This window comes from Anguilla rostrata, chromosome 10 (assembly GCF_018555375.3).
Source record: "Anguilla rostrata isolate EN2019 chromosome 10, ASM1855537v3, whole genome shotgun sequence".
Lineage (NCBI taxonomy): Eukaryota > Metazoa > Chordata > Actinopteri > Anguilliformes > Anguillidae > Anguilla > Anguilla rostrata.
In genome coordinates this window covers 35,016,094-35,031,786 of record NC_057942.1, presented here as the reverse complement: position 1 = coordinate 35,031,786, position 15,693 = coordinate 35,016,094, and the positions used below count along the sequence as shown (strand labels likewise).

The 15,693-nt window shown below is 41.0% G+C and overlaps 1 protein-coding gene across 2 annotated transcripts in view; it reads left to right on the top strand.

Moving 5' to 3' along the window:
- The window catches only part of pdzd2 (PDZ domain containing 2), a 90,874-nt gene that overhangs the window by 546 nt on the left and 74,635 nt on the right, over positions 1-15,693 (top strand). The window lies entirely within an intron of this gene.

Below are 15,693 nucleotides of genomic sequence, written 5' to 3'. Positions count from 1 at the left end.
CTTGGTCCGTTTTTTATTTGGCTTGCTCTGAGTTGTTCACTGGACAGAATGGCTGTATGAAAGACGCACCATGAAGCCGAATGGATTGTTGTAGCCTAACAAGAGAAAACGCAAACAGTACCGTAGTCTAGGCTATATTAGCCTACAGCCTATCAGTCTATAGCCTGTAGTCCTTTTTTCCCCTAACATCTCTCCCACAGTAAGTTTTGCTTCAGCACCGTTACAAGCAGTTCTGTGGTATTGACTTTTGTAATAGGCTAAATAAATAAAATAAAAAAACTCAAGCCAGGCTTCCAAGTTGTCGTGGCAATAAACTAGTTGCTACTGTTTTGGTAATTGGTGACAGATGTAGCCGCATAATACAGCAACCGTGGTGGTGCTTTTGTTTCGATGCTTTGTCCTTTGAGCCAGTGGTGTTCCATTTTCTACCAGCGCTCTCGAAGAGAAACGCAAGCGTATTAATGTTTTCGTTTCGCGATGACAGAAGGAAACCCTCTTTAATTCTAGTCGTGAATGAACCAGAATCTCTTTTGGACAGAAATGAAAATTGAATAGTTTGTTGAATGAGAAATCAATTAATGTTCTAATAGATGACTGATAAATTAAGTCGTATACTCGGATCTGAGCTTGTTACGAATGATAAACTTGAACGTAGATGTTTTGGCACCAGTGTGTTCTGTATCGTAGTCGGTGAACCTGACAGAAGATTGTACCATGGGGCAAGCATTGCGCGCAGCCTTGAACCCATGGTACACATTTCATTTGATATCGTGATACGCACAATTATTTTTTTTAAATCAAAGATTTGTGATTCCCAGTCTTGGCATTCAAGAGATGAACTGCTGGATTTGGAACTATTCTCCAATTTCATGGAAGCTTTGGTTGGAGGAATGTTGCATGCCATAGTTTAGAAGTGCGGAACTTTTATCTGGTTATGCAAAATATCGAAAATATATTAAAAGTGTTTTGCACTTCCCTTAATGAAATCGCCTATTACGCTAAAGCATCCGACAGAACAAAATACAATACAATAGAACACAATAAGTTTCGGTTTAATGAGTTCATATTGGGAGTGCCAATCTTTGACTGCAAATCATATTGTGTCATATTTATGGAGAACCATTTCTGTTCGCATAGTAATTCTGGAAGTGCTGGCTTGGAACCTCGGCATTTTACTGATACATATTTTTGTTTTGAAAGCACTTTGAGCACACTGTATGAAAAGTATTGTATTATAATAATTATATATATAATAATAATAATAATAATAATAATAATTATTATTATTATTATTATTATTAGAAATGAGACAAAATATTTAATGCAGGCTTGTGAAGTGTGTTATATTAGATAATATTGCCTCATTTTAAGCCCAAATAATTAAAATGTAGTAGACATGGATGATATTTGCTACATTCATATGGAATTTTATCCAAGGGATCTTAGAATCTCTTTTGTTCTGACTATTGTCATTCCATGTGGACTGTAGGATACCTAAACTTAATGCCACCACAGCAAATTAAGTCGTTGCGTGTTGTCTGTGTAGCTGTTAATGCCTCTGAGGAACAACTTCAGGAGTGATATATGACTTGAGTGCAGAAGCCTTTGTGCATAGACCAATGTGCCAATATATGAGTTGTGTGTGTGTGTGTGTGTGCGTGCGTGCGTGCGTGCCAGCAAGCTTAGTTCTTTGTTGCCAACCTGAGTTGAAGTGTTTGCATAGGAACGAGAACAAACACTAAAACAAGGCGTAGGACATCAGAAACCCCCGTTTGGGGGGGGGGGGGGGGCGGAGGATAGCGGATTTCTCACTCCAAAGAGATTCTTGACCAGGCATGTGAGAGAATTCCCCACTGGGGTGAACAAGTCGTAGTCTTTTTATTATTATTATTATTATTATTATTATTATTATTATTATTATTATTATTAGTCCTATTGGAGTCTGGCCTGAATGACTGGCATAAAGACTCAGTGTGCTTAACGTCCTCTTGAGGGGAACCACAGACCAAAGGACTCCTCTACTGCTTTTCCCATTTCCTCCTCTCCTGTGCGTTCATAATTCCATATGGAGGAGTACAGAAACCCCTCACTGGATTAAGTAAACAGATTACAGTGCGTGCAATACCAACAACTCAGTTTAACTAACCCTGCTGCTAACTACATGCATCTTACTGGTGATGTAGACCTGCTTGAGGAGATTAAAATTTGATCGAGTTGAATCACGGTTCCTCTCTGTTGAGGATGTGGCGCATGTTTGGATCTGTTGCATGCTGGGTTTACGGTTTCACTTTAAGTGAGTGTGTTTATATTCTGGTTTGTTTTGTCTGCTTTAAAAAAATAATAGACTGTGTGGGCGTGAACTTGCCTGCTTAAACCAGTCAAGGTTATAGACATGGCTATCCTACACACTAAAACATTCCAATGTGTTGGCTTCCAGTTGAAACACCTAAACATTTGAAAACCGCTTGGAACTGTGGGTCTTGTGATATTTATATAAAAGGCTGCAATTCTTTCTGTTTTTATGGATTGGCGGAAATAATAACATGAATATGTAGCCTAATTATACGTATTATCTTGTTCAAACTGATGCTTTCTCAAGAGGAAACAGATGTCCCAGGCCAGACAAATTGAGTATGAATGCAGGCCACTGTGTTCGACTCCTTCATTTGTTGGGTCATCACTATGATCAGCGAATCAAAGTATTTTAATGAATGAGTGCTGGCTCTTAGTTTTGTCTGCATGCCTGGTCTTATGTGAAACTGTAGTTGATGTATTAATCTAAGATGTCTTCAGCTCTGATCTCCAAGTTGTAACTGGAGGAACAAAATCAAATGTCCATATGCTGAATTGTATTGTCAGGAGTATTGTCATGCTATAATTTATTTTGCACTGAATGTCATTGTACATCTGGGTGTTCTTATATATAATCTAATAATTTATTTGTATTATCAGGGTTATGGAATGGAAATGGATGCTTCTCTGAAATGATTTGAATACTTTCTGTTGTGTTGTTGAATTATCAATATGTTAAAGTAATTGGCCTTGAACAACCGCATCTTATTGTGATGTTATGAACTTTAATCCAAACAAATGGTTTGTCACTAGATTTATATGCTAAACATTAGCCTTGATATTTTATTCCACCGTTGATGTTAAGTGACTGAATTTTAATCAAGCCTTTTCTGCCCCACATGTAAATGAATGAAATGGTTTATTTGATCATGATCAGATGTTGGTGGGTAAATGGGACTTTAATCTCTGTTTAGAAAAGGCTCTTGTCCTGTGCTGTGTTGTGATGTGTTGTTTGCACTCGAAACCTGCATAGTTTTAAGTGGAAATACGCCTCCAGATGGTTTGTTGATGTGAACGGTGTGTTTGTGTTCATTACTGATAGGTCGTATATTTCCCAGTGTTTACAGTACATGTTGCCATTGTTTCTTTGTGGGTCACAGTGCCATTTAAGACACTTACAGATAGGAAACTAGCATTTCAGGATTTGGTTGATTTATTTATTTATTTTTTAAAATTTTTTACATGTATCATACCAGTGATGATTTTGAATACCCTTTTGCCATATTAACTTAACATTGTGTGGAATTTAGACCATTTTGTTGTGGTTAACTGGATTTCCATGCAGTTGATATGTAAGTTAAGAAAAACATTAGCCTACATGCAGTTTGCCATGGGCTAGCCTAGTTGTTGCACTTGGATGTTGTGGGTGTGTTCTGATTCCCTCACCACAACACAAAGATAATGGAGTGTTGAGTGTCCTCTCAGCAGAAGTGCCTTTGTAATAGGATAAGCATTTACTTTAATTCTTCATGAGAGGATAGGGGTCTTAGGTTTGGATCTGCTGTTTTGACACAGAAGGGTAATCTCTTAACATTGCCAGACCAGTGGTAGGCCTGGTATGCGTACTTCAGTAGCTCTTAAGTAGAAAAGTGATTAAATTCAGCTACTCTTCATGGCCCAACAGCTGCGCTATGTTGAATGTGCTCATGCCACAGCTATTTACTTGGCTTGTAACTGAATTGACTAAGCGAAGCTATGAAGAGAACGGCAATTTCAATCCACCAGTATTTATTCATTACCCTTGTTAAGAGGCTCCTTTGGCTGTGAATATACTTGCACACAAGGACTGCTCACAGATGTATTTTCTTTTATTTTTTACGTTACTTAACAATGGGTTGAAAGCTAAGCCCTTGCTATCCGATTGTTTTGTTTGCTGTGTACAGTTGCTTGGCTGCCCTCTGCTCGTGATGACTTGGTTGGCGTCTTTATGCGGATTGCAAAAGGCCAGCTGAAGCTGTGACTCTTTTGACTGGCTCTTTTTAAGGGGTCTACCTGTACATCTGGCTGCCTCATTGCCCCTAGGATACACTTCCAGCCATATAAGTTGGAAAGGCTTGAACAAGGTCTTTCATTGGCTCTAAGAAAGGATAAACACCATGCATTCTTTCACTAGACTATCTCAGCAACTCTTGAACACTAGAGATCACCTCTCGAATAAAATGGGAACACAGAGACCTCCTCTTTATAGAACTGAAGAGCTGCCCTCATCATCCAGTGTGCTTTATGGCCAGCCCTGTCCACAGCGAGAGCTTCTTTCTCAGCTGCGGGTGATTTTAGCATGTGGCTTTATGGCATCGGTCTCTTATTTTTGGACGTGGGCCCTTTAAGGACCAGCTGTTCATTTCTTCCCTGCCTAGTTCCTGAAAGATCCTTTTTTCTATGCAGACTGAACTTGAGCGATAAATCAGCTCTATGTTACGTGAATGTAGGAAAAACTGGGTGTGTATAAAAAAAAGCAACCAGCTTCAGTGGTTTGAACTTTAGTTCTAATGATGGGTTGTCCACCATTTTTTTTTCTTTTTTTTAAGAAAATGACACCGTCTCGGTTTCTCTTTCCCGATTTGTTGGGCTTGGCAGCGGCCATGCCTTCGCTCTTGTTCCTGGCACCGGTTCCCGTTAGCCAGCGTAGGCGGTGAAGAAGTTCCACATCACCTGGGTCCCATTCCGCCTGGCGGAACAGACAGTGGGAAAACACCCAGAACAAGAACACCACAGTTCTGCCTGGTTTCAGCTCATCGAGTGGGAAAAAGCTTTAAAAGCTCCTATAGTTTAACTTGGAATGTAGGGAAATGAGAGCAAGAGAAGACTTGCTTTTCATGCTTTTTGTCATTGATTGAAATGGGGCATTTCATGGACCTCCCCGTGGAGGTCAGAACAGCTGAGACACTGACTCGCTTCAAGCGACAACTGAAGACTCACCTCTTCAGGCTGCACCTCTCCCCGTCCCTCCCTACCTCCCTGTAATCTCTAAATTGACTGTAAGCTTAGGGTTGTAACTAGGTAGCTGTTTCGTAGGTGACTTAGTTCATGCACTCGTCTTAACTACTGCTTGTTTTTGCATAGACTGCGTTGTTGCTGTTCTCGTTAGTGTTAACCAGTTTAACCTACAGGGTTCAAGTTGAACTATGCGGTTGTTCCCTGCACTTGGACCGGTACTTCTCTCTAGGGTTTTCGACACACTTGTTCCTGGTTATGGTTATACACTTTGTTGTACGTCGCTCTGGATAAGAGCGTCTGCCAAATGCCTGTAATGTAATGTAATGTCTCTGAAATGGTGGTGACTAAGCCAAACCAGTGGGAACTCGAGTGCCTGAAATTAAAATGAAATGTATTTATCAATAAGTAAGTGATAAGTAAGAATAAGGAAAATTCTACCTCTGACTTCTGACTGTGTCACTGCTGTAAAACCAAAGCATTTGAGAGTTGGTCAGAAATCGTCTGTTGGGAAGGGGCAAGACTGGGTTAAGAGGAACATTTTTGTTAAATGTCTTGCACAACATTAGGAGTTTGCCAATTGAGCAAATCGACAAAAATGTTGCATAAGAAACAAAAAAGAAGAACATTTGCCCAACATCGGTACTCAAAGTTAAGAAAAAAGAGCAGTAAAAAGATTTTAATGTCTGTCAAGCATTGGAAGAAACAATGTATTTACTGGACTAAAAACTCTAGGAACATATGACTAATAGACAATAATGTTCCACCCGCTTACTGTGATGCCAACTAGATGATCAGAGAAGAGAATTATGGGAGGTCTGGCAGGACATCTGACATGACTGCTACAGTACATAAAGCCACCAATGATACGTCCATGTTGCTGGTGGTGTGCAGTAAGTTGATTTAATTCCCAGACCAGTTTGTCTTCTATATTGCATAATTGCTCACCATTGTTTGCCATAATTACTTTGAGTGGTGCACTTTGTGAGCATGTTGCTTTTATTAGTAAAGTGGACCCCACACTGAAAGTTTTGATCATTACTTTTAAGGGAATGGCATAATAAAACTTTATCTAAAGGAAATGCTGTACAGTATTCATCATGGTCCAAAGTCATTGGAAAACAAACTTGTTTTTTGTGGTTTCCTTTTGGGAACAACTTGCTGGAGTGGAGACAGAAAATCTCCCTGCCTTTTAATCTGAATCTGCGATGCACTCTGCCAAGTAGCTAAAGAAAATGCCAGAGTGTACTGCTCTTTTTTTTTTTGCGTCTTTGCAAAATGCACTTGTTGGCTGAAATTAGAGCTGACTCAGCTTAGGGTCTGTACAGCCAACTTCTGAGGGATGGTGTTGAATTAATCAATCATACCTTATTCTCCGCAGCATTACGGTGAAAAGCAAACGGACTCCTACAGCACCTCATAAGAGACAGGATTCATTCCTCGGCATTACAGCGAGGGCAGCCTATACTACACAGGAGAAAAACAAGAGAAAATCTGGGACAGTAACAGATTAACCATATAGCAGCTATACTTGTATCGTATACAGTGTGTTCTTGTGTCAAACAGTTGCATACGGAAGCTTCTCGTGTGTCGTTTCCTGTGTTGCCGCTTCAGTCTAAGTTGGGGTGTAATGCGTGCACATCTGCCTTGCAAATGGCAAGCTATTTGTTTGCAGAGAAGTGGTATCCAAAGTGTCTCTTGTATGCACAGCGTGCTGTGTTTGCAGGTCAAACTAATTGTGTCCACTCCATTCCAAGGCAAGGACTAACTGCCCTTTCAAAAGTACTAAATATACGGCTAAGCGCTGAAAACACCCCCGCATCCAGTAGGGAGGTGCTTGACATGAGATCTAAAGAATTTGTGTCAAAAGAAAGGCGAGCGTGTTTTATGGTCAGCTTAAAGGCATCCTCGGTCCTTGGACAATGCCTGTTGTGCAAACAGCATAGGTCTGCGGACCGGCAGCCTCTGTGACTTACTGTCACTGGGGGGAACGGGTCTCTACTGGTTCCTCAGCCCAGTGACGGACATGTATAAAACCAATTTGAGAAAGGACACGAGATTTAGAGGAGTAACCCATGTTTTATACACACATGTTCCATACTTTAAGGGAAAAAAAAGATGAAAAGCGCACCTAAATCCTTGCTAACATTGAAAACCTTCCAGGCCTTTCTGAGTTGGGAGTTATGTGCAGCGATAGAGTGCGATATAGCAGCAATTGAAGCAGCCTTTGATCTCTTCGCATACTTACGGGGAGTAATGCGGTTTAAAAAAAAAAAAAAAAGAAGATGAAACGAAGGTCCTGCTTTAGTTGTCCTTAAAAGCCCAGAAAGAACGGCTGGCTCTCACCCCCCTCGCAGGAGAAAAAAGCTGTGCGTGTATGGAATTAAAATGTGTCGGAGGTGGACGGCATCTCTGCCAGACTAAGTAAAGCTGTATCCTGTGTACATCACACCATGGTACATCTTATGCCACTAGGCTATGCCACCTGCTTTCCCCACAGTCTCCTGTACAGTATGCCATTTGACAGAGTGCATTTAGGGTTTTTCCCATTGGGGTTTCTTGAGTAAAGATACTGGATAAAAAAAAAAAAAAAGCACGGATGCCGTTCTCACACCATTCATGCATCTCATATATTTAGAGATGATTGCTGTACAATCATTATAGGTTTCTATTTCATTCTGTGGTATGGCTCAGACAATGGCATATATTGGGCCTACATACTATACCAGCACGATTCAGTGAAGCATTTGTTATATTTCCATATTTGCTATCCTCTGTCACAGACCCATTTCCTCTGGCTGAAGGACTGATTGCTTTTACACAGAACCTACCTCAGAGCAAAGCTGGCATTTACGCTGGATGGTCTTCTCAGGTTTCCTGGAGGGAAGCCGTGTCTTGGCCTCGGTGATGCGTGACTGGCGCTTCATGGCGATACATAATCCTCGTTCATATTTTCCATTATGCCGCGCTCTGGCTTAAGGAAGCATAATGTGAAAACGGATTTTCAGATGCTTTATTTTTTCAGAAAAAGACGCAAACTTTATAATCATACGGTGATGTACAAACTATGTAAATAACATAGATAGTTGGAGCAGCAAATTAAAGAGTTACTTAACTCCTTGTTAACTATAGTATTATAAATGGGAGTGTGGGTGGATTTTCCTAGTGAGTATAAAATTAGCTACTAAACCAATTCAGTGTGAACTCTGGGTGGTTCTTCAGAAATTTTCTTGGATTCTTTTCAAGCAGAGTCTTAAAGTAATGGTTTGGGCCCAGCAGGAGTGCGAGAAGTACTCAATGCAGTACTTCTTAACTCTCTACATCTGTGTTTCTCATTCGCTGAGGTTCAGCAGGCTTCCTGCTGACTCCCTCCAAGTTTTGCTTCTCGAGCTCTTGTTTTTGCAAGTGCCGTTTCAGCTAGCTAGTTCATAATCATAATTTGTATTGATCTTCTTTAGAGCGCTGCAGGTTAACAGTTACCCACGGTTACCATGATGACTTTGAACTTAGTAGATCTGTCTACAGATATAGGCATCACCTAGAGTGCAAGAAATAGCCAGAATGAGCAGTTGTTAAGAACAAGCAAATATTAGGGGCGATTTTGGTGTTTGTTTTTTCTTTTTTCTTTTTTTAATAAATGGCTAAATTGCTTGTCAAAGTGCCAGCCGAGTTCTACGATAAGATTTCCAAACCGCTTACTTTGCTAACTCTGCAGCTGCCTTGCTTTAAGACTGGCTGGGTCCACGTTTTGCTGAGCTCAGCGAAAAAGCCCAGATGAAACTGGTTGGTGCCACACTGGGGAGCTTGAGTCTGGCTCATGTGTGATAGTAGCTTATGGAAAAAGGGCAAGGATGGCGGATTTGATGATTTTGTGCTGTGGGGTTGTAAAGATTGTAAATGTGCCACCACTTGATTGGTAGTGCTAGATTGCTAGGATCTGTATTGGCCTACAGAAATAAACACAGTTCCCTCTTAGGGAGTGGACTTGCTTGTGCATGCTGCTGTTCCTGGTAGGTGACCAAGAGAACAGGGAGTAACTGCAATAGAACTCATTATCACATTTCTTTCCCTCTGAATAGGCAGGTCAATTAATTGTATGATTTCTAGTTTACAGATTTTGGGCTGTTTCTCAGAATACATTTTAGATGCTCTTTAAGGGCAGTTGTGGCTTTTATTTGTCTTTCTTTTTTTTTTAGTGAGAATGAAATCTTTCCGATGCGTCATTGAAAATAACTGTATGACTCAGATCTGTAGCACAGAAAGTCACACAGGGTTTCTGTGAAGCAGTGAAACAGAGAATTGTTTAGCCCACCCGGTAGAGAGAAATTCTTTTGCTAACAGAAGCATGTCCAAAATGCAGCTTGCGTTGTTACTTGGCACACTTGGCTAGACTTAGCAATCCACGCTGTAAGGATTGTACTCCAGTGTAATTTCTTGAGAACCAAACTATTTAGAAAATAAAATGTATCAGTTATTGGGATGCTCTTTATTGTTTTGCGTGAGAATCACTGTGGCATAATAATCCTCTTTATTTGAAGTCCTAGATCCGAGCCTTTTTGAAACCAGCAGATGAGCCTTTATTCACTTTTGAAGTGGTGCAGTAATCTTTCTCTTCATGGAGACGTTCTTGGTGGGCAAGAAACAAGGTTATTTTGCCCTTCTTATGGGCTTAATTCCAGAGACCATAGTGTCATTTGTAGGATTTGTGCATCAATCATTGCATGCCTATTGAAAAGGCAGCTCCGTATAGCTCAGTAATAATAATGTTTTCATTGCTTTTTGGGCCTTTGTGAAATTGTTGGCAGGCGGGGACTGTGTTTAATAATCTTTAGCCATATGTACCCCGGGAGGAAGGGAGGGAGCACGGAGTCTGCACTGTTGAAATCGAAACAAAGGACATTGAATAATCTGCCCAACGCAACACAGCAGAGCTGACGCCAGTGGATAGGGACTCCATTACACTGTCCCTCCTTGCCCCCGAGACCGGCTCTCTCCTGTGCCAGCACTGCCCGTGTCCTTGGACCGGGCTCAGAACTCTACTTTTAGGGGTGGGGGGGGGGGGGGGTGATGATTCAAAGTTAATTGTGCTTTGTTTATACCACTCATTACTAATGCAATTTGTCCTCTAAAATATAGTGCATTTATTTTTTAACCCTTGGTATGGGGGATAAAAAGATCACCAATATGTGATGATAAAGTTTTTAACTGAACGTTCTAATTCTGATGTAAGGATTGCTATTGGTGATTTAAAGCAGTGGAGTTCTAGAACACTGACAAAGTGTTAATAAGACAATGAGATACAGTATGCATGCCTGAATTCTTGATTATGGAAAATAGTACCTATGTGTTAATGGAATGAGCTGATGTGAGATAGTACTCAGAAGTTTCCTCAAGCAAAGTTAGTGTTGTCCTTGACTAGCTCCAAGTCTATCTGATTTGGACTCCACTAGTGCACAGTGGCATTTTAATCTATGGGGGCTCCTACTGTATGCAATTAATCAGAGAGAATAGCAGTGACTAAGTACAGAGTAACCTGTCTGCACAAAAGGCCCTGCTAGCAAACTGTCTGAGTCAATACGATTCCTTGTAGCTTTTAAAATCTGAATTGCATTTACATTTGAGGAGAGGCTGTGACAAGACTTAGTTCTAACTAACTGATAGCTCTCTGGAATTTAAAATTTGGGCCTGAGAATCCAGTCGGTCTTCAGAGGGTGCTGCGTTTTTTCTCTAGCGCGTGTTTCACGAGCAGAGTGGAAGCCCCTCTCCTGATTGGACGGGGGCTGCCGCCGCACCGCTGCGGGGGGCTGGTAACTCGCGGACGTGTCGGTGGGTGGCCGCAAAAAAACCTCCCTTTGTGTCGGAAACGGCTCTCGGACGTTTACGCGCGGAAGCTAACGACCGGAGGGGACCAGCTTTAGGCAGCGGGGCAGGCTTTACGGCCGCAGGTGCCGCAGTAGATAACGTGGCGCTCTCGAATTCCGTTCCAACATTTACCGTGCCAGCGACTCATTAAACATGCCAACGACATCGCCGCTCGCCAGAGGGCATACCGCTGCCATCTCGTATTCAAATGTGGCTTCAGTTAAATGTAGGATTTCTCAATGTGATGAAATTATTTCATGAAGTTTCCTGTTGAGCTGTTCATATTTTTTGACTATATACCTTCTGCCATTTAAGGTTCTGCTCTACTGTATTCATTGATGTACTTCATAGTCTGTATGCGTCCCCTTATTTGTTGCTGCAATTATGAGATGCACTTCTGTTCATTCCTTGATGGCTCTGTACATCACTCTTGATAAAAGCATCAAAACTCATCATTTTGTTTAAGGAGATCACACAGAACAGACACGCAAGGGTGATTACTCTGTATAGTCAAAGGTACAGCAGTTGTTCATATTTCTAATATCATAGCCAAATCTAATTTTTTGCTTGTTTGAAGTGGAACTTCAAACATAACATCAACCCAATGAGTAATTCAGTGTTGTATCTGTGTTTTGTCATTTAGTGCACATTACCAGGAAAAAAATGAAGTGAGTATTGCATGCAAGACATTAGCTAAGGAATGAGCTAGAGAATGAGAAAAATTTCGATTGCAGCTTGTCACATGTACTCCCTTAATCCTTATCTTATCTATGTTCCTTTTGTGTTCGGTTCTTGACATCAGGAAAGCTCGTTCAGTACTCTGGCACATCGCAACCCTCTAGATACCCCTCGCATAGCTGAACTTTTATCAGGTTGAACTATTTTGTCTATGTCTGACTCTGTCTCCAGCTTTCTTATTGTTCTCCACTATTTTCACTGCAGGATTTCTTAATTGGGAGGTCAAACACGTGCATTGCACTGAACTGTGTAATGATTTTCGAAGGAAAATTGTTCCCAGCTTTATTAGGGTTATGGGCTCACAGTGGATTTTGGATGCAAACGTTACAGTGTCTGTATAGCCATCACAGCTGAGCCAAATTTTATTTTCTTAACTGTCGGTTTTCAGATTATGATTGACTGTGGAAGAAAGTGCTGACCTCGGCGTGTCATCTTTGCTGTCAGTGACACAACCGAGACTGCGAGAGCATTACAGTCAGAATGATTACGATGCCTTTGCTCAGAACCGATATTCGCATCAAAGGGAATGTGGCTTCAGATTTTATGCCCTATTAAACAAGCGGAAATTGCGTCCAAACTTAATTGGGTGGAATTACACACCGCAAACGTGAGTGTACTGCTGCTCCCAGCAGCGAATGCCAGAAATTACTAGAATGAAGTTACTCTACGCTGAGTTCTTGAACATTTTGCTGAAGCTGTCAGATGTGCTGCACATTTCTTTATGACAGGAATTGCAGCAGAAGGGTTATTTCATGGATCAGTGATATATTACAGTGATCATATCGGGAGAAAAAGAGGGTGTTTCTGAGGCATGCTGGCAGATAGTGCACATACCTGTTAGATTTACAACTAGAGCTCTTGCCAAAGAACAAACATTGCCTCTTATTTTTTGAGCCTTGTTGTTTCAGACTGGGCGTATTTTTGGAGACCAAGTGGCTGGACCAGGCTTGTATCGTCAAAATTTCTGCATCCTGCACTTATTTTTTTAAACATTTTTAGTGACCTGCCAGCTATGTCTGCAGTCTTTTGTAAACACGAGTCTCGATGCATTCGCCACTGCCATTCACAGAAGCGCAGTTGTTCTCCTTACTCAAAACAAACAGCGCCCAAACAGGCCAGGGATGGCTGGGTGAGGCCTGTGTGTTTGGGCACTCCACCGCGTTTGACATTTGAGGGTCCTCTTCTTCACGGATGACACACGGAACAGGATTAGGGCTCTGTCTCTGAATAGACTGACGCTCAGAGCATCTGTATGCGCAGCATTATCGGTTACACTGGGGCTTTTCATCAACATAACGTGGCCAGAAGCCTGGCGATATTGAGCAAGTGTGATACTAATGTTTTCGGTTTACAATGAGCAACTGTCACGTGATTTGCATTCCGTTGCCTGGGTGTAGATTCATGTGACGTGATGAGACCCTTTCAAGTGGGCAGAGATTATCTGAACGCATTCAAAGGGACGCGGTTTAGCGACTGACCTCATTTTTGGTTGCATTGAAGCGTCAATTTATTGCTCTACTAATCAGGTTTTGTTTAGGTTCCTTTTTTGTCTGGTTGGCACTGTTCAGGTTTATTGAAAGTTGTTGGATGTATAGATGTGTCCTTTCTAATGAATACACAAAGGGGGGGAATTCTGTGTTACCACCAAAGAACCTTATGCAGCTTCACACAGTGGCCCATTAAGGAACGGCTCACATAGTTAGCCACTGAATCCCAAATCTCGCTTTATTTTGTATGAAGGAATAACGTGGTGACCACTCACTGAAGTTTTGTCAAATCATTGCGGTCAGACAGTGGGTTTTATTTACAATAGTAAATGAAGTATGCTAAAGCTTTTAAATGTAATGTCCAAGTTTGTAATCTGTCAGTCGGCACTACCTTTACCCACTTCCTCTCTCCGTCTATGATGTTCTCTTTTGCAAGAGCCACTTAAACACACAAATAAACCTATGCTGAGCAATTTACTGGACACGCTGTACAAAGCTTGGTCATTTTTTGTTTCATGAGTGGTTTGTCAATCAAGCGTCCCCCAGCTTTCAATGTCTTAATGAATTATGACTTCCACTAATGTGCATATGGGAGAAAGTGTAATAGAGAGGTGAACTAGTGATGAACTTGCTACCCTTTGTGCATTTAACAAGCTTCACCATGAATTCCACCGGTTTGTCATTTAAGCTGTAGAAACAATGAAATTGACCAACACTATTTAACAAAGAGTAAAGCGTACTGATGTTGATACTGTATAAAGAATATTGAGCTTAGCTGAATTCATTGAATCATACAGAACTGGTTTTATGGAATAGATACAGAGAGAGTGAGAGAATTGGCTGCCCAGTAATTCTAGTGCACCGCGTCACACTGTGAGCATTTCTTATTGCGTTTGTGTCCCCTTTGAAACAAGCTATGGCTTGTGGGCTTGGAGATCCGCCACAGCGGAGCTCTGTGTTTCGGTTTTTATTTTAGTCTTAATTACCACAGTTTTGGGGGAAATCCACAGGGGAATGAGCCGCCTCAGCAGGGAAATTAGATCCAGACGGAGCTGTCACACAGTCGAGATCTCGTCTTTTCAGTCTTGCCAAGCAGTAGTACAACACGGGGGGGAGAAAAACGTTTTAGCAATGGTGTAACCGATAATGATCTTCACTCTGTGTTTGTTTGGACTTTTATGAAAGATTATGTTCATAAGCAATGGGCTTGAGTTGAAAGAGTGTTCTGGAACACAAAACCTATTGAATTGAGCTTTCCTGAACTCTCAGGAAAGGCACAGACTGTAGCTTTGTGCTAGCGTGCCCATATTACAGTGTATGAGTTCAGGTGAACCAAACTATGCACCAAACACTGAAGCAGGAGCACTAGTAGATAAAAGCATATTGTCACATTTTCTGCTGGCTTAACATTTAAACATTGTACTGAACTTTTTTAAAAGATCTTGTTCCATAGCTACCTCATTGCTAGTATTCACTCTGATTTGACCCTTTAAGGTGTAATATCATAAATATGTGATTAGAATGTCCTTAACTGAACATTGTAATGCTGATGTAACAATCACTACTGGAAAGCAGTGGAGTTCTAGAACACAGACTTGGAACATTCCAAAAAACCTTCTCTTTAAAGGGTTAAATGCACTCTCCATTAGAAATGTGTATCAGTAGTTTAATGCCTGTGAGAATTGCTTGTCCCATTGTGTACTCTGATTGGAAAAATTAAGCCGTGAATGAAAACAAGGAGGGGTAAACCAGAGGTCATTTGAGCTGTCTGCAGTGTTGGCCTTGGGAATTTACAGAACTGCATCCCGTTATGACCTGCAGCTATACGGTATGCAAATAGATGTTTTTTGTACCCTGGGTGTAGTTGTAAAGTGTTAAACGATTGTTTTGATTCTTGGAAAACATTCAAGCTATTTTGACCATAGAGGTCTTATCTCTCTGCACAGGGTGCTGGCTTTGTAACTGAGGGTTCTGTGCCAGATTTGAGATTTATAGGAATGAATTTTCTTTGTGGGGTACATTTCCCAAAGCAATATGTAAAATGCAAAATTTTTGTTCGTTTTACATATTTTTTTTCAAAAGGATAAAGTGTTGAAAATGTCCCAGAAAAAAGATTAAATAAATGTAAATAAAATTTCTGTATTAATACATATTTTTGCTCTATTTGACTCCTGTATTTTTGTGAGTTTTCTGGTATAAGGTCTAGCAGTGTCTTGTCCAAGGCTAAATTGTTGCTCTGAAGGGACACTGTTTGATTACTCTACCATGTGGCAATCGTAACTGCTAAGCATCACAAACATTTTCCTTTGTGTCACCCAAG